General features: G+C 40.6%; 1 non-coding gene across 1 annotated transcript; it reads right to left on the reverse strand.

Moving 5' to 3' along the window:
- Positions 1 to 19575: 19575 nt before the first annotated feature.
- LOC113832595 lies at positions 19576 to 19708 on the reverse strand. The gene has a single exon (XR_003479906.1). It is a non-coding gene; the product is annotated as a small nucleolar RNA SNORA1 (small nucleolar RNA).
- Positions 19709 to 20030: the final 322 nt, after the last annotated feature.

The raw sequence follows: 20030 nt of genomic DNA on the forward strand, positions 1-20030 counted from the left end.
GAGTCACCACAACATGAGTAACTGTATTAAAGTGTGGCAGCATTAGGAAGGTTGAGAACCACCACCCTACCCCATGCAAATGGAGACAAGGCAGACTCTGAACAGTTTATCTACATGGCTCTGCCATGTAGACAGAAAATCATTTGTTTATTCATTAAGTAAAACATTTTCATGAGTTAAAATTATTATAATTTTACTCACCAATGGATGAAAGAGACAAAAATCTCAACCCTGAAGGTAAATATATTCTAATTGCTGGAATCATGAAATTAATTAGCAGACACAGAATTAATAAAATATCACATGCTGTGTAATATTATCTTAACTGGGCAAAGATGTGTTACATTTGCTTCTCTTGCAGAATATTATTTTAACTGTGTAAAGGGTGTTACATTTGTTTATGAGGTATTTTTAAAAATTATGTAAAGATGTGTTGCATTTGTTTCACCTTGCCTGCCTAAGCCACCTGGTTGGTCTAATAAAAAGATGAACAGCCAATAGCTAGGCAGGAGAGGGATAGGTGGGGTTTCCCGGCAGAGAGAACAAGAATGGGAGAATGAGAGAAGAAGGAGGAGAGAATGAGGGACATGCCCAGGGCAAGAAGCCAGGCAGCCATTGGCTAGCAGACACGAGAAGAGGTGAAAGTAAGACAAACAAAAGGAAAAAGAAGTAAAAGGCCCAAGGCAAAATGCAGATAAAGGGAAACAGATCAATTTAAGTTAAAAGAGCTAGCCAAAAAAACGATGAGCCTAAGCTAGGCTGAGCATTCAAAACTAACAATTTGTCTGTATGTCGTGATTTGGGAGCTGGTTGGTGGTCCAAAAGAAAAAGTCTGGTACATTCACTTGATAATAATTACACTGCAACAAAAAGGAGAATGATGTCATAGGGAGGAAGTGGGAAGGAACCTTATAGGAATGCCAGGGAAAATAAGCCAACACCTGGATGATACAAGTGAATCATTTATCAGCTAGGTTACAAACATTCAAGACAAACAAGTTATCAAGAAAGAAGGTTAATTCTAGTTCACAGTTTTGGCGAGTTTAATTTGTGGCTACTTGGTCCCATTTCTTTGGGCACATGGCAGCAGTAGCATGTGGCAACTTGAACTTTTTGTCTTGTAGTTGGGAACAAAGGGAAAGAGGAAGAAACAAGCATCCACACCCTCTGAGGACAACCAGTAACTTCACATTCCCTTCTAGGCAGCACCTCTGAAAAGTTGTACTGTCTACCATTGCAAACCTGAAGATAAGGACTGGAAAGGGCATTCCTGTTCTGAACTACAGCAAGCATATTATGGGGAAGAAATCCCAGGCTACAAGGAAGGTTCAAGGAGCAGCACAACCCTGGTGCATTCAGAGATCAAGCAGAAGGCAGAAAGGTTGGAGAGTAGGAAACTAGCAAGGGGTGGGGGAGTGCTGACTTTTCAGAGAAGCAGATGGTCCTTCATGGTGAAACTTAGCACAGTGCATGGGCAGCGGAGAATGGCACAGTCTAACACCGTCAACTGGCTTCTGGGAAGGAGCTGGTTTAAGGGGCCCAAGGAAGTGGGAATGGAGAAGGAGAGACATTGCTGGGTTAGGGTGTTTTCGAGAGCCAGAGAGGGTGGGAGTGGGTGAAAGAGCAATGACCTGTAAGGTTTCAACCTGAGCCACAGAGAGTGGAGCTTGTAACAGAAGTGGGAGAAAGATGGAGAAAGATAGCTGTTAGTGTAGGGACAGGAGGAGGAAAGTACATGGGACCCAAAAGGTCTGTCTTACACACACACACACACCACACAGAGAGAGAGAGAGAGAGAGAGAGAGAGAGAGAGAGAGAGAGAGAGGGAGGGAGAGAGAGAGAGAGAGAGAGAGAGGAGGGTGAGAGAGAGAGAGAGAGAGAGAGAGGAGAGAGAGAGAGAGAGGGAGGGAGAGAGAGAGAGAGAGAGAGAGAAAGAGTACCCCTGCACTCATGCAGGTGGAGGCCAAAGGTTGACTGACATTGAATGTTTTCCTTGATTGCTCTCTGCTTTACTTTTTATTTTCAAAACAATCTTTTTTAAATTTTATATACCAATGCCTGATCCCCTTTCCCCTCCTCCCATTTCCCCCACCTTCCCCCACTCCATTCCCCCATCTACTCCTCAGAGAGGGTGAGGACTCGCATGGGGAATCAACAAAGTCTGTTACATCATGTTGTTTCAGGACTAAGCCCCCTCCCCCCCATCCCCCATCTAGGCTGAGCAAGTTATCCCTCCAATGGGAATGGGCTCCAAAAAGCCAGTTCAGGCACTAGGGATGAATCCTGGTCCCACTGCTAGTGACCTCATGGAGCTCCCAAGCCACATAACTATCATCCATATTCAGAGGGCCTAGTTGGGTCCTACAAAGGCTCCCTGCTTTACTTTTAAAATGAAGTTTTTCACTGAATCTGGAGCTCATCCATTTGGCTTGACAATGTAGCTAATGAGATTCGGGGATCTGACTGTTTCTGCACCCTGCAGCCACCCAGTATTGGGGTTATAGGCAGATACCACTGTGCCTGATATGAACTAAGGTCCTCATGCTTATGTGTCAGGTACTTTGCTCCATGTATACAAGGAATAGATTTGGTTCCAGGCAATAAAATGAGTAAGTAGAAGTGGTTTAAGTAAATAGGGCTGGTGTTTACGTTAAATCCCCTACAGGGATATGTGCACAGAGCTGATTTCAATGAAGCCTTCAGTGGTTCTTTTTATGGCATTATTAGCTTGTTGATTGTTGCCTGTGACTACAACATAGAGGCTGTCACTATAGGTCTAGGTGGTTATAGACACTGGAAGTGGTACCAAGAACATGGATTCTCTTTTGAGACAGGGTCTCCTGTATCCCAATTTACTTCAAACTGGCTGTGTAACTAAGGATTACTTTGAATGCCTGATCCTGCTTTCTCTGTTTGAAACTCCTGAGATTGCAGTCATGTCCCACCATGCCATGTTAACACTGTGCTAGGGTGCAAACAGGACTTCAAACAATGCTAAGCCAATATTCTCCTGGCTAACTCACATCCCTTCCCATATTTACAATTTTCATCAAAAAAGCAAAGATTTCCTTAGTGTTGTCATCAGATATTCCCCTGCAGTCTCTTTTACTGGAACTGAGTACAGGACATCTCTCACTCACTGCATGAGAGCATGGAAAAGAGGATTTTTAGCTGATGAACTATACAAACTCAGGGTTATGCTAGCAAGGGAGAAGGGCTACTTGATGATGTATAGGCAGCTCTCAATGATGACACCCATTAGATTTTAATTTAGAAGGATTAGGACAGGTGAGGATGGGGAAGCCAATGATACCCATATTCTGAAGCAAGATTGGATTAAATGGCAGCAAGTGTAGACCACAGGTGAAGTTCAAGACTGAACTAAACAGAGGCTCTTGATTCTCTTCAATTCTTAGAACTCCCATTTCTTCCTCCATCTACCTACTGGCAAATTAGAAGAGGAAGAAGACTGGGTCACCCTGTTTTCTGAGATCCCTTTATGCATCTCTCTGAACTATGGATTGGCTTATGAAATCACAGGTAATCACAAACACTTTCCTTTTCTAGAATGTCCTAATTTCTTTTATAGAGAGGCTTCATTTGTTCCTGGGGTCAGAAAGCTTCTTTGGTCATGAAGTCATCATTTCTACACCCTGTGCCTCTCTCTCTATTTCTGCCCTGCTTTAAGCTCCCTCTGTCACAGGGCAGAGCTAGAGGGGAAGGTGGACATAGTTATTCTGAACTTGGGAACAATAAAATATGTCACTCTCCACTTTGGAAATTATCATTAATTATTAGCAGGAACATCTTTGACATGATGTAGTGTTTTCATTGTCAGAGCCAAGAATGGGATGATAATTAATGGATGCCCCTTGGAATATGGCAAAAAACCCAGAACATTTTTTTGTGAAAAGGCACAGCATACTGAATATCCTAGAATTTCTCAATTACACACACACACACAACACACACACACAACACACACACACAACACACACACACACACACACACACACACACACACACACACACACAGTCATTTACCAACTTGAAAAATGCAAATCAAATTTTAAAAATTACAGGTAGTATTGTAGAGCTTGATTTTCATCACTCCTTTGATTCTGGAGTTTCATAAACAGCTTGCTTCTAGACAGAATTACTCTTTAGAGCTATGCACTTTTAGTACTCTCCTATACACTTTGAGACAGCCTCTGCATCTAGGTCATCCCTGGAAGTATGCCATTCTCTGGAAATTTCCCAACTAGCATTTCCTGTTACAACAAGTATTCTAGAAGAAAGGTGTCCAAATGTGGTACAGGGGTACAGTCATGCTACCAAGAACCCAGCCTTCACCTCGACTCTGCCTGTTTTCATCTTGTTTGCTATTGTCTTCAGGCTGCCATAGAGCTCCTGCAGCTTCCAACATCTCATCCATAGCCACCAAGTGAAGGGGGGGTGTCAGCAGTATCCATTTCTTTTTTGTCAACAAAGAAAAGTACTCTCCAGGTATCTCTAAACTCTAAAGGAATTTGGGAGGATAAATTGGTTATAAAACTGAAATTGTAAACATTAGAATGAAAGATAGAATAGATTATTGTCTCACCTAGCTGGGTGATATGCTCCTGCCTCAAGTCTCCAAGTGAGTCTTAGTATAACACCCATCATAGTGAGGCATGAACTTCCAGGCAAACCTCTAAGGGATGTAGGACCTTTCAAGTTGTAAACTTGTCCTTTGTGTGGGATTGAAACTGATACCATGGTGCCCCTTTCTGTGACCTGCAGTTATAAAGTGTTGGTACCTGTTGAAGGCTGTTGGGAGCATCTATCACTGAGTAAATTTGGGAAAGGTATGCTGTCTCATTACCAAAGGAGAAAATAATACACAGAGGGTTGTTTGACCTTTTCTAGAGGCCCAGAAATATCAAAGGAATGTTAATATAGCCATATGCATTATAATAAAAAAAACCCCATCATTACATTCAGAGTACTGGTGCCCCTTTCTCATGGACTACTGATTATGAATGACTATACCTCATTATCTTATTTTGAAAACTGGTACTTTCTACTAAGATGTCTGTCTGGTTTTAAAACATCTTTGGATCAGCTCTGGATTTTTCAGTTTTAAAATGAGGTAAACTGATATACAGATCTGAAACTCTCCAGTTTGATGAATGTGTGTGAAGGCACTGGGCAGCTGTACCAGTTCCCATGTCCCCTTGTATCCCTTTCCTATTAGTCCTCCCTCCAGAAACAACTAAAAATCTTATTCCTTCCACCAAAAGTTATTCTTGGATTCCACATAAATAGAACATTCCAGAACAGAGCTTTGTTTTGCCTTCTTTCTCACAGCTTACCTTTGAATTTCCCATCTGTTCCATGTGTCACTGGATTACTCCTTGTCGACATTTGGTTGTGAGACTCACCATCATTTGTGTACCTGGTACTCTGATGCCAAATGCCTGGCTTGTTCTACTTTAAACTTTTACAAGTAATCCTGCTATGAATATTTATATAGGAAATGTGTCCTTTGTTGTCGACAAATATTTAATTAGTTTCTCTTGGGTACAGAAGATTTGGAATCATTAATCATAGAATATTGTATATTGACATTTTAAGTAGTTATTAGGCAGTTTTCATTTCAGAAATGCATTGGAATTCTAAAAACTGGAACAAAGGAGTGTGGAGTGATCAATCAGCATTCAATAGGGCAAAGGTTTCTTTATTCAAATACACCAGCCAAGCACAGGCCAAAGTGTGCCAGGGCAGCAAGACAGTCAGGCCAGAGCAAGGAGGAGGGAGCCGGGAGAAGGGCCAGAAGAAGGGGTAATCCACGTGTCCATGGTCCCTTAAGAAGCCTTGCTTAGTCACCTTAGACTTCCCCTCACCATGTCCTCATGGGCGTGTTCCAGCACACCTGTCTGGGCTACTAAGAGACGGGGCTACAGTGTCTCCCTACAATTCCCCTTTTAGTCTAAAAGTGTAAAACTTAATAGTGTAAAACATCCAAAATTAACATTCATAAAGGTGAAATACAAGAAGACACAATAATCTGCTATTGCACATCCTAACTATGTCTATTCCAGCTAAGTCCTAAAGTCACCTGAAAGGGGTATCCAACCTGAACACCTCCTTCCAATCCCAACCCTAAACAACAGGAAGGTCATTCCTAACTAGGCTTACATTACCCTAATAAACAATAATGGGGAGAGAGGGTGTAGCATCTTCTAAGTTACTTCCTGCTGAAATGAGATGATGGTGCCCTGTGGAGTCCTGTGGGAAAAAAATGCTAGTACAAGGAAAGTTATCTCCAGTCCGTGTTAGATGAGATTTTCTTGATGGAAGATCTAGGTTGAGATCCTCAACTTGATTGAAGTCAGTACTCGAGGCTCTGGTCGGAGTGTCAGTGGAAACAGAGTGAGTTGAATCCAGTGCAATTGGTGAGGCGTGGTCCAATTCTTTTTCCGGAGCATGCAGGGATTGTCGTCAGGCTGGTCCTCATTGGCTGTATAGGACTCAAACATAAGTGTCATCAGAGAAATGTTTGCTTGCACATGTATGTGTACTGGGAAAGGCAATCCTTGAAAAACGACAATTATGAAAGGGTGTAGGCCTTGAAAGAAAGAGCCAAGAAAAGACAAAGATAGTCCTCTAATTCTTCGTTTATTCTGTATTACAGCGATTGGCTTCTTGGTATAACACAGAAACTTTAAAATTTTGTTAAATAACATGCTTGGATTTTAGGGAAGGAAAGCCAAATCCAGCCCTAAATCTAGCATCAGTTTAATTGAATAGGGACTAGGAAATGAAGAGAAATAGAGTCATTTGAGAGACAGCTCTCGTGTGGCTGATATTACCGTGTGGCATGTTTCCTTTGTTTGATGGCTATAGCTACCTTCTTTCCTTAAGTATCTACTCATGTAGTGTCCTTTGACTTCCAGAGGTGGGGTTTCCTGTGAGGATAAAAACAAAGCATTTCCCATCCTTTGGGAGGCTTTTATTTAGTTCATGAGATATACCTCAGTAAATACCTGTCAGTCGTCCTTGTTGAGAGGGTTGTCTTTTTCAACTCCAATCTTGATCAATTTTGATGGTATCCAAAGATTTTCTTCTCCTGTGGAAACAAATGCAAAACCCCTACCCTAACATAACACATGTCCGGCTTTCCATACCGAGGTCAGTACATCTTTGCAGTACACTGGTTGATTCAGTTCAGCAGTTTTTTTCTGTAGTCCTGTGTCTTTCCACAGCTGTTTGTCCTTCGTCATTAGCATTAAGAAAATTTAGTGTCAATAAAGCATTATACAACCTATGTTTGGGGGGTTTTGACTTACCAGCTTGCCTATGGAGCATCTCCTTAAGTGTCCTGTTAGACCTCTCAACAATTGCTTGTCCTGTAGGATTGTGTGGTATACCTGTGACATGTTTAATATTATAATATTTGAAGAACTGTTCCATTTTGTGGAGACATATGCTGGACCATTGTCAGTTTTTAATCTGTGCAGGTATGCCCATAACTGCCATCACCTCTAGTAGGTGTGTAATAACAGAATAAGCTTTTTCAGAGTTGAGAGCCATTGGAAACCTGAGAATGTGTCAATGGTATGATGTACATATTTCAAATGTCCAAAATCTGTAAAGTGAAAGACATCCATTTGCCAGATCTCATTCCTCCAAATGCCTTTGGGATTACAGCCTGCTGGCAGCAGAGTTTGGTTATAACAGGAACAAGCAGGACAGTTTCTTACTATCTCCTTGGCTTGTTGCCAAGTGATGGAGAAGTCCTTCTTTAAACCCTTGCTATTTACATGATGTTTTTTATGAAATTCTGAGGCTTCTAGCACAGTGCCAATTAATAAACGATAAATATCATCATTGCCTTGTGCCAGTGGGCCTGGCAGACCCGTATGGGATCTGATATGCATAATGTACAGGGGATTACTTCTGTTTCTGATTGTTTCCTGTAATTGTAAGAACAACGAGGTTAGTTCAGTATTATCAGGGATGAATTCTGCAGCCTCTATGTGCAAGACAACTCTCTCTGCATATTGGGAATCAGTATCTATATTAAGAGGTTCTGTAAAATCCATAAGCATCATGAGAATTGAATATAATTCTGCCTTCTGTACAGATGTGTATGGAGTTTGAACTACTTTACTTACCTCACCTGCTTTATAACCAGCCTTACCTGATTTGTTAGCATCAGTGTAGAAGGTAAGAACTCCAGAAATGGGAGTTTGTCTTACAATGCGTGGAAGAATCCAGACTGTCTTTTTTATGAATTAAATTCTGGCAGTTTTGTGATAGTTGTTACTAATTGTTCCCCCAAAGTTGGTAAGAGCTATCTGCCAATATTCATAATCCTTCCATAAGGAGGAAATTTCATCATTAGTTAAAAGTACTATAATTTCTGCTGTATCTTTTCCAGTCAGCTGACGATGTCTTAGTTTGCCCTTTAAAATCAAATCAGAAATCTTTTCTATATATGTCTTTAACTTTTTGTTCTGCTTATGTGGCAGAAATATCCATTCTAATATAGTGTCTCCCCTCTGAATCAGAATTCCATAAGGGTTTTCTTTGGATGGCAGGATGACCAGAATTCAGTCTACATCAAGGTTTATCCGATCTACATGCACATCCAATATTCTGTTTTCTACCCATTGTAACTCTTTTTCTGCCTCAGCAGATAATTTTCATGGACAGTTTAAGTCCTTATCACCTTTTAGCGCCATCTAGAGCCATGACTTAAATGCTTTAAGTCATGTCCTTCTACACCAATAATCATCTGTAATTGAGAAATTTCTCCTAGTAGCTTCTGAAGACTGTTAAGAGTTTGATGACAGTCCCTTCTAATTTGCACCTTTTGAGGTCTGATTCTTTGTAAGTCTATCTTATACCCTAAATAGTTAATAGAATCTCATCTTTGTATCTTTTCTGGGGCTATTTGTAACCCCCATCTAGGCAGAACTTCCTTCACCATTTCAAACATACATTCCAAACTTTCCTTATTAGAATCCCATAAAAGGATATCATCCATATAATGATAAACAAGAGATTGTGGAAATTTTTTATGAATTATTTCCAAAGGTTGTTGTACAAAGTATTGACACAAAGTAGGACTATTTAACATCCCCTGAGGTAAAACCTTCCACTGGTATCTCCGAACTGGCTGTGAATTATTAAGAATTGGCACTGTAAATGCAAATTTCTCTCTATCTCTTTCTTGTAATGGTATAGTGAAAAAGTCTTTCAGGTCAATTACTATGATCAGCCATCCTTTAGGTATTAAGGAAGGCAGTGGCATTCCAGGCCGTAGAGAGCCCATAGGCTGAATTACCTTATTTATGGCTCTCAAGTCTGTCAGCATTCTCCAGTTACCTGACTTCTTCTTGATAACAAATACAGGAGAATTCCAAGGGCTAGATTGCTCTATGTGACCAGCCTCTAGCTGTTCCTGTACTAACTTTTCTAGAGCCTCTAACTTTTCAGAGGTTGAAGGCCATTGCCCTATCCAGACCATCTGTAAGCCATTTTAATGGCAGGGCCTTTGGTCCCTCTGAAGGCCTATTATTTGTATTTGGTGTCTGTACAGCCTGGATAGTTGGTAACCATTTTCCACGGCGTCTTACCCAATCCTTTCTACTATCCAGCCATTTTCTAGAATTCTTAACTGACATTGGAGGGTTGTTAATAATTTGAGTATTCCATTGCTGTAAAAGATCACGACCCCATAGATTTATAGCTATATCTGCCATGTAAGTTTTCAGTCTTCCTTTCTGTCCTTCTGGTCCAATGCAGACCACTGAGTTAACACTCCATTGAACTCTAGATAGAGTTCCAATTCCTAAAAATTGTACATTTGCCTCTTTAAGAGGTCACTTTTGAGGCTAGGACTTCTGGGTAATAATAGTTACCTCAGCCCCTGTTTCTACTAAGCCCTTAATAACTTTACCATTAATTTTTATTTCTAACTGAGGCCTAGAATCATTAATAGAAGCTTGCCAAAATAAGCATTTCTCATTTTTACCAGTCACATGTGATTCTTCATCACTATTCAAACTACCATCTAGAGCAGTATCATTTTCCACAATAGGCAAGGAACTATCTATTTGTCCTGTGAGAGATTGTCTCCCATTGCCACTGGTAACAATCGGACCTTTCTCACTGTGGGGGACTGCTTGAGGCCCCCTTCTGAGTTTCCCGACATTAACAGGTACCCTTGCATGTCCCTAGTCGATCTGCATTCATTAGTCCAGTGTTTGCCCTTACCACATCTCCTACATAACCCAGAGGACAATGACCTGTCACATGGGGAATTTCTTTGCCTACAATTTCTCCTTATATGCCCCATTTTACCACAGTTGAAACATCTATTCTCCTAATGCTTTCGTGGACTCCTGGAGCGTGCTCTTCCTATGCGAGGCTCTGGATCATGGTATCGATGAGCACTGGCCTCTCAATACCTGTATGAGTCCCTGTAAGGTGCTTCTCCTTCCCAAGTCCTTCTGTTACTATCTCTCTTAATCTCCTGCTGTCTGTTGAAACCTCTTGGAACAGACTCTCCTGCCCAGATTCCAGCTCAGTCGGTAGAGCATGGGACTCTTAATCCCAGGGTTGTGGGTTCATGCCCCACGTTGGGTGCCACGTGTGGAGTGATCAATCATCAGTCAATAGGGCAAATGTTTCTTTATTCAGATACACCAGCCACGCACAGGCCAAAGCATGCAAGGGCAGCAAGGCAGCCAGGCCAGAGCAAGGAGGAGGGAGCCGGGAGAAGGGCCAGAACAAGGGGTGGTCCACGTGTCCGAGGTCCCTTAAGAAGCCTTGCTATGTCACCTTCGACTTCCCCTCACCACACCTTCACGGGCGTGTTCCGACACACCTGTCTGGGCTACTAAGAGGCGGGGCTACAGTGTCTCCCTACAAAGGAGAGAATGGATTATCATCTCACTTAGCTGGGTGACAACTGTGACACACTAGCAGCAGCATACACATGTTCTACTTGCTCCCAACCCACTTAATATTATACATGATCCACATTTTTGTATTTCTATATGAGTAATGGTATCCTATAACGTGTGTTTCATTGACAGTCAGCACTGTCAGTGCTTAACCCATTTTCATCTATTTTTGACATTTGTATACCTTCTTTCATAAAATCTCCTCCAATAGTTTGTTCAAATCTTAGTGCCCCGATAGTACTTTTCTCATAGCTGTGACCACATGCTTGACAGGAAGTACTTTAAAGAAGAGTTTCTTTTGGATAACCGTTTCAAGGACAGCCCATCATGGTGGCAGCAGCTGGAGCTGCTGGTCACAGAGTATCCACAGACAGAATAGCAAAAAGGAGAAGAAAGCCAGTGTTCAGCTTGCCAGTGATCAGCAAAGGTAGAAAGTGTGTGCTGTTTAGCAGCCAACAGTATAGTGCTAAAGTATGAAGACCTATTGGCAATTAATGATTGCTGGGAGGAGAAGAATCAGTCTTCTTCAGGGATCACTATCCTAACTGGTTATACAATACCAAGTGGTCAGTCCTAAAAACATAGGCATATGTAAACAAGCAACACTAAATTATTCAGCAAGATGTATTTATTCATAAGTATATATGTAACAATAATAATTAAAGATAAGATGCCCTAATTTGAGAAGATGCAAGAGGAGGTACAGGAGAGGGTATGTGGGAGGGTAGATGGAAATGATCTAAATATAGTACACATATATGCAACATTTAGAAGCTAATCTTTTAGTTTTTTCTTTTGTAAAAAGATAGTATGAATAATGTTCATGTAAAATAAAACTACTTTCCATGTTATGGGTTTGAAGGGACAGTGGAAAGGATAAAGCACCTGATGCACACTGCCCACTTGGTAAGACATAAGAATGGTGCTTAACTTTTCCCTACTCTTCTTTATTTGAATGCTGTTCCTGAGTTCTTACTGTGTGAGTGTTGTGTGGCTGTTTCCTCTGACTAGAAGAACTGAAGATTCATAAGATGGAGGAAGAAAACAAACCCTACAAGACTTAGAAGAGAAGAACTTACAAAGTCAGGAATCCCCTGAAAGACTCATAGATTTCCCCCCTTGGGTGGGCTTTACATTGAGGCCACAGTCTGACTTGCCCATGCTCCTGAAAGTAACTCCAATGAACATTGATTTTTCTAAGCTAGACTAGGGTAGAATAATCCTTTGTGTCTGTCATCAGTGAACTATGGGTTGAATACATGTTTGTTCTTGTCTCCCCAGGTAAAGTCACACAGGGTGAGATAACATTTTGGGTCCTAAGGACACACAGAGACCAGGATGATGTTTTCCCTGCTTTCATGTAGACCTAGTGAGGAAGAAAGATGCTCCTGTTACATCTTCAATAGTGAGGGTCCTCTCCTTACCTAGACGGTCTTGACTCAGGGACTAGGGTGCCAGGTAATCAGAAGATAGCAAAGTCTACCTGAGTCTGTGCCTCCTGAGTTCTTTATCTCAATGATGATGAGTGAAGGTGTGAACAAAGGAAGTGTGATCAAGGAAAAAACAATTTATCCAGGGTAAGTGAGAAACTAAGTAAAACTGAGAGATGGAAAAATAGTAGAACTACTTTCTAGGGCCTTGTTTTATATAATAGCAGCATTGAGACAAATACTGTGGCAATTATTTTTTGATATTGGTTTATCCTCTGGGCATCTGACAGGGCAAACCAATTGGGTCCCCACAATGCTCTGAATATGTTCCCTTGATCCAGTTAGGGAAACCATACTGTGGTTCATGTATTGTTTCCTTTACTGGGGGAGTGGTCATGCATTGAAGCAGTGCCCATCCTACTCTGACTTGTTTGTTAGATGGCAACCTCAGCTTGTCTGTTGGACAGTCACTTTGGCTATGCTAGTCACAAGCCTTGCAAGTGTTGCAGGTCTGAGACCTTGGGTGGTGTCTTGCTGGCTGTTAATTATAAAAATCTTTCTTTGTTCTCATTTTTATGTTATAAGCTTGTACTCTTCACAGTGGGCCTTTCCCCCTACCTGCTACAGAGAGTAACTCCTGTCTCTTTGTTACATGTGGTTTGGAAACTGTGTAGTTAGAATAGTCAAAAATGTTAAGAGCATGTGTCTTATGAGGAGTGAGGGAAAACTTTGATGAGGATGTAGGAGGAAGGGCATTCACTGTCTGAAGGGTGGTGAACTCACAAAAGCTAGGCATTCTAGATATACCCTATTAACTCCAACATGACACTGACTGTAGGTATAGAAAAATAAAATCATTGTCAAGAATCTATGTTGCAGGTTACCCTGGCTGTACACCCTTTGTGGGAGGGGGTGAGAAGATGCAGCCCCAACAACTCAGGCAGTGGGAGTCTGTGAGTAGCGGAGTATGTTACAGACCAGGTTTATTAAGGAAGTTAGACCTGCCTTTATACCCCCTCCCAAGATCCCATTGGCTCAGGCAGCTGACTCTGCTGCATTGTCCTTTCCTCATTACTGTCTCTGGGTCAGGGAGAAAGTGCCTGCCAGGGAATACTCATGCAGGCTGTCCTGGGCACCTGTGGCTTGGGTAGGCTTGCCACAGGTTCTCCTACAAATCTACAATGCCATTTAAGAGCAAAGAGGCAAAAATTAGCACCTACCAATAGATGGTTTCATTCATTAAATGAAAGTGTGAAATAAACTGGTTATTGAGCACCCAAAACCAGTCAGCATTAAGGCAGGGAGGATCGCTCGGCTCCTCATTCTACATTTACTATTGATGCAGGATATTTTGAGAACCTATTGTTTACCACAATGACTAAAATACTGGCTAAATTCTCAGAGGAGTTCCCTGAGTGGAGTCAGAGAGACTGCCATGAGCAGGGATTCACAGAGTCTGGGTAGGTGTAAGTAGGCAGAGGGACTGTGCCTCTGCTAAAGTTGTTGGAGCTGTCCAAACCAGAGGAGCTTCTCACTCTGGAAGGATAATCTGGGTTGTAAAACACAGCAGCACACCCTCAAGCTCTTCATGTGGAAGAAAAGCATGGGTATGAAGGAACCAAGAACAGGCAGGCCAAGACACTGAAACCAGCTGGAGCTGGAGCTGGAGCTGGAGCCTGAGCAGGAGCTGGCAATTTTTGCATTGAGATGTCATGTCTAGAAGGGTCACCTGTGCTGGAAGTAAATGATCAGCTTCGAGAAAATGGGTAAATTAAAATGGGTAAATTAATGAAGATACTGTCAATCGCCACCCAATAGACCATGCCCATGCAGTGTAAACAGGAACTTTTACTGGTATTTCCTGGGAGATGTAGGGAATGAAAACAAGTTAGAGAGAAAGAGGGATGCTTGACAGAAATGTAAGAGGGCATGGCATATTGCCTCTCTAATAGCCCAGTCCAAGTGTGGACTTTGCATTTAGCTGGACTGTTTTAGATGGCAATTACAGTTTCAAGCTGCATCATCTCTTGGGATAGCAAATTTCCATAAGGCTTCCATTTACTGTGAAAGGCATAGTTGCTTTTTTTAATTTTAGATTTCTCTAAATGGGCTATGTTTAATATTCCTTTCCTGTTGCTACATACCTTTCCTTCTTTAAGTATAGACTCACATTCCTAATGTGGTCTGAAGGTAGATTACATACACAGAAAGAGAGAGAGAGAGGCAGAGACAGAGAGATACATATATAGAAACACACTCACTCACATATAAGAACAAAACCGTTTTTACTGGGGTAGGAACACAGTAAAAGCAGTGTGAGGAGAATTTTTGAGAACTTGTGAGAAAACTCCAAGGAAACAAGTCTTGTAATTTCTGTTTCTCCATAACATGGGTTGTTCTTGGCATGTGCCTTTGTGCCCCTCCCAGGTGTAATATTAGGAGTGGATCTGGTTCAAATCACCCATCATCTTCCCTGTTACTATTCAGACTGATGTTTCCAAGCAGGAGCTGTCCTCCAGACTGTATACAGAGCTCATGTGACCTTACACTGGCATCTGTATACAGTTTGAACTTAGGTGCACTTTGCTTAACTCTCAGAATATAAATTGTCTAGTGCCCTGGATTAACTTGGCTATTGCATGAGACTTTAGTTCGGCTTATTTTTAGGCCCCGTCCTTGTAGGTTCAACTGGAGCAGTAACAACTAGAATATATTAATTGGTTCAGGAAAGGAAGATTATTACCTCATTTGAAGTAATATAAAATACTTTTATTTGTAAAAATATTTTGATAGTAAAATAATGTGAAGTTCAAAAACCCAACAAGAGTAAATTTCATTTCCTCTTTGGAAATCATTTTTGTCAAAGAACTAATGTTTAAGAGAAGGATCTGCTTTATACTCTAATATGTAAGTAGATGTGCTAAAAATAATTGTCAGACTATAAATAATGGTGAAAATCAAGATTATCATAAAGCTTACATGGGATTTTGAGTTAACCACCCAAACTAATTAAGCAAAATTATCCTAATTTGTTTATTATGTTAATGATCTGAATTAATTTATAGCAATTTAGCCTGTATTACTAGAGATTTATTATGTTTCCTACTAAATGACTTAAGAGCTATAAATCCCATGGTTAAATGTAATTAGTGGAGACATATTTATCGAAAGAGATAATTACATCTGATAAAAGTTCTTCAGTTAGGCTTAATTAAAACAGATTATTCCCCCATAAATGAAAAGTAAATATGGTAATTGCTGGGTAGATTTTCATAGCAAAAATTAGTATCTCTGCATTTAAATTTTCTAAAATGGGTGGAAAAGTAAACTATGTAACTGATTACCTCCCAATAAAGTATGATTAATAATCCCTGGGAAACAGGCATTTTCCAGGAGTAAACATTCTGCTGCTAAATTGCTAAAGGGAGAAGAACTCTGCTTAGAAAAAAATCCATCATTAACTCAGTTTTAAAGTGGACCATAACTACTTTCTAATATAATGGATAGTGTCTCAAGAAAAAAAAATTGTTAAGATTATTTCTAGCTCATCTAAATAGCGATGTTAGGAAGAGAAATGTCTGTTACGTCACTCTGAAGATGATTTCCCCCACCCCTCAGTAAATTGGGTTAGGCACAATTATACATGTCTTGAATCTGTGAGCTCTGAAGCCAGCAGAACATTTGGGGTTCTTAAGTGTCCTTGGACAATTTACATTGTAAATGTGTTTCTATTATATAAATATGTGCACATTAATAGGAAAAATCCTACACAGGTTGCATTAGTTTTCTATTTCTATAAAAATGAAATATCTGAAGCTGGGTACATGGGAAAGAAAAGAGTTTAGTTAGCTTACAGTCCTCGAAGCTCCAGGGCAGAGCACCAGCATCTCATGGCTCTGATGAGGAGTTCCTGGTAGATATCAAAACAGGAATGCATAGGCAAAGAGATTACGGGGTAAGACTGAAGCCAGAGTGGGGAAAGGGCCAAGTACATGCCTTCAACCGCCCCCCCCCATGTAGAAACTAGTTTAGGCTCCAGGAGAACTACTATAATATCTTCTGTAGGACTGTCCTCATTGACCTCCGCTAAGGATCCAGCATCCAGCACAAGAGCTCTTGGGAGACAGGTTGTATATAAACTAAATCTAAACCATAACATTAGCCATGTTTTTGCATTGTTTTGTATATAGTCAGTGGTTTTCTTTTCTTTTTTTTTTTTTTTTTTTTTTTCCTGAGACAGGGTTTCTCTGTGTAGCTTTGGAGCCTGTCCTGGCACTCGCTCTTGAACTCACAGAGATCCACCTGCCTCTGCCTCCCAAGTGCTGGGATTAAAGGCGTGCGCCACCAACACCCGGCTCAGTGGTTTTCTGTTTTAAAAATAGTTTTTATTTGTTTTTGAGAATTTTCATACTATATATTCCCCCCTCCCTAGGTCCCTAGATTCTCCAAGCTCCACTCATGCAACTTCATGTCCTTTCTTAAACAACAAAACAACAACAACAAAAGAAAGCACACACATGCAAACCCCACAGAGTTGGATTTATGTTGGTCAACTACTTCTGAGCCTGAGGCCTGCCGTGGAGTGTGGTTGATGTACCCAGTGTTACTCCATTGGAGAAAACCGAGTTTTCCTCTCCCATAGACCCTGAGCAGAATTGGTCTCATCTTTATATTCCCAGTTACATAATTGATGCTGAAATTTACATTTTGCTTTTTGTTGTGTTGGAATGTTTGTGGGTACATATGTGCATGTGCATTTGGAAGCTGAAGGTGGTACCAGGTGGTTTCCCTGATTAAGCACCACTTTATTGAGGCAAAGCCTATCAATGAGCCCAGAGACCACCTTTCCCAGCTAGTCAGTTTGCTCTGGGTTCTCCCTTCTGCTTCCCAAGGGTGGGGATTACAGCTGGCCATGGCTTCTGCCTGGCTTCTGTGAGGGTCTTGAGATTTTGAATTTTGATCCTCATGCTTGTGAGGCAAGGACTTTATTCACTGAACTTCTTCTTGGCCCCTGTTCCACTTAACTTCACTTTCTATACATCCTTAGTTACTGGACTCTTCACCCATCAAGATGAATATAAAGCATTATAGGAAAAATCAAGGTCATAAATTAGTTAGGATGTCAACTGCTATCTGGGTTCATAATACAACATTTGCCCCCAGAGTTTTGTTAAGGTATGGAGGACTCTTGAGCATACAAAGATGGATTTGGCTACAGGATAATGTAGATATAAATTGATAAACAAACCCATATCTTCAACAAGATCATATGGAAAACTGCACTCTAGTAAGGATGCTTTTTAGGAGGGTTTTGCTGTTAAAACAAGAAGCCTGGTATGGTGGTTGTGCTTTAGAGTAGACACAACGACCACCTACAGCTATCCTGATCTGCAGGAGGAAATTCTTCATGCAGTGACACACAGACCAGCATCTACCATCACCACTTGGTGGCGCTGCAAAAAAAGCCCCCCGGGGAATTCTGAAATTTCTTTCTAGTCTTGTTTTACCACATTTAAATAGATGCCTTTCTCTGGGGACCTCAAAGTGTTATCACAGACAGTATTGCATTTCTCTTTTACAATATCCTTTTGCATTCCATGGAGTCCAGGTGATTTATCAATGTCAGGGCTAAAGCTATGTTGTATGTTCTCCAAGAATTACAGAAATGCCTAAAATCAGGCTGAGAGGGACTTAGATGCTGAAGCTGTGAAAGCAGAGATGGCTGGGAGAGGTTTCCAGGAGTTCTTCTCTTTCCCGTGTGACCTCAGAAAAGCTTCTTTTGTCCCCCTTCTTTTGCCTTGGTTAGAACAACTGAGTTAATATTTTAAAATGTCTATTGAATATCACATATTAGGTTGACTCATTTTTGCTATATTAGAAGGTATGTTTAACTTGGAAGACTCTGAGTTGTGTTGGTTTGATAAAACTGAAGGGCATTGCTAACATTATACTTATATATAGCTTAAATACCACAGAAACATACCTCACAGAGTGCTCAGTTTGTTAGGATGCACCAGGATGTTTGTAACATCATTCATGGTGCCAACAAGTGGGCTCTATGCTGGGAGCAGCTGCTAGTCAGTTTACTGACATGGGAACTTAGGTTGTAATACTAAATGAATCATAAGGTTCTAAGTCTTTATGTAAGACACATCAATCAGACATATACCCTGGTCTGCAAGTTACAAATACAAACTCATATGGGTGGAAAATAAACAAATTTATTGTGCACATCTACACATGTGTCTTTATTTTTTCTCATTTTATTATTTCTTTGAAAATGTCATACAATGTATTTTGACCACATTCACAACTCCCCCAAATCCTTCCAAATACATACCTCTTTCCCTACCCACCCAACTTTGTCTTCATTTTTGTTTTGAAAATTTTAATTGTCATTACAAAGGTACCAAGCTTTTATTATAAATGAGCTATTTAAGAGCAGTGTTATGTAAGGCTGTGTGAGTGCCATGTCAGGAAGTAGGTAGATGTAAACAGCTTTCACTTAAAACATTGCTACAACCTTCATCTTTAAGTATTCTATATCAGGTTCACAAGAAACCAAACTGGTTTTATATTAACAATGACCAGGAAACAAGAATCCCAGGAGGAAGTTGATGATCACAGAAGCAGTGGTGCCTGGGTTCTATAGCATGGTTGTGTATCAGCTGCCTGTGCTTGGGAACTATCCTGAAATATATACTTTGTTGTTGTCAGCTGAAAAATGCAGATAATATGAGTAGAGTTGCATCTTGCAACTTAAGCAGTTAAAGGTCTTAGGAATCCCAGTGTGTCTTCAGAATCCACTCCTGCCTAGCTTGGTAACCGCTATTTTCCTTCAAGGCTTTGTGTTGAGAGATGCTCTACAAACATTTCCCATAGATTTTGACTCAGTAAAGTATATGCAAAATGACATGTGGAGGTTGATTCTGAAATAGGCTAATTTGGTTTCTAGATTGAACATGAGTAAATGTCACTAATTATGTTGGATGACACTGAGGTATCCCTTTACCTTTCCTTATTCTGTTACTTGACCTTACTCTTTACCTGGCTCACCTTAGGGTGGCCTGGGTGGCATGCTTCTGGTGACTTAGAGTTTTGCATTATTATTATTTTTAAATAATTATCATAGAAAGTATTGTAAAATGAATTATTAACATATGGTCACATTCAATAGTATAGTTGGCAAATGTTGCAGGTCTCATTGTCACCACTGTAATATATCTACTGTGATGGAAGCATGACCTGTGTCTCAATTTAGCCACATTATCCAGTTTTGGACACTGATTGACAGCACCCATTCTTATGTAGAATAAGGCTCTTGCATTATTTTTAAGAGAAGAAATCTATATCTACCAAGAGCTGTTGCATGCTGGGTATCCCAACAGCAGCAGCATTTTAAATCTAATTTGTTCCTTTGTTTCATATTCATGGTTTGCTTTAATGTATTCTGGTTCCGAATACCAAAGGATCCATGTCATTATCCTCAAAGTAAATACCGTATGTCTAATCTGCTCCTCTTCTTCATAGAAGAAAAATCATTTTTTTCAAGTCTTTTTCTCCACATTTGCTCAGAGGTTGTCATCATTAACTTCTGCTCTTTCCAGAACACGGTTTGCAGCCTAATGACATATCAAGCATT

The sequence above is a fragment of the Cricetulus griseus genome, assembly GCF_003668045.3.
Source record: "Cricetulus griseus strain 17A/GY chromosome 1 unlocalized genomic scaffold, alternate assembly CriGri-PICRH-1.0 chr1_1, whole genome shotgun sequence".
Lineage (NCBI taxonomy): Eukaryota > Metazoa > Chordata > Mammalia > Rodentia > Cricetidae > Cricetulus > Cricetulus griseus.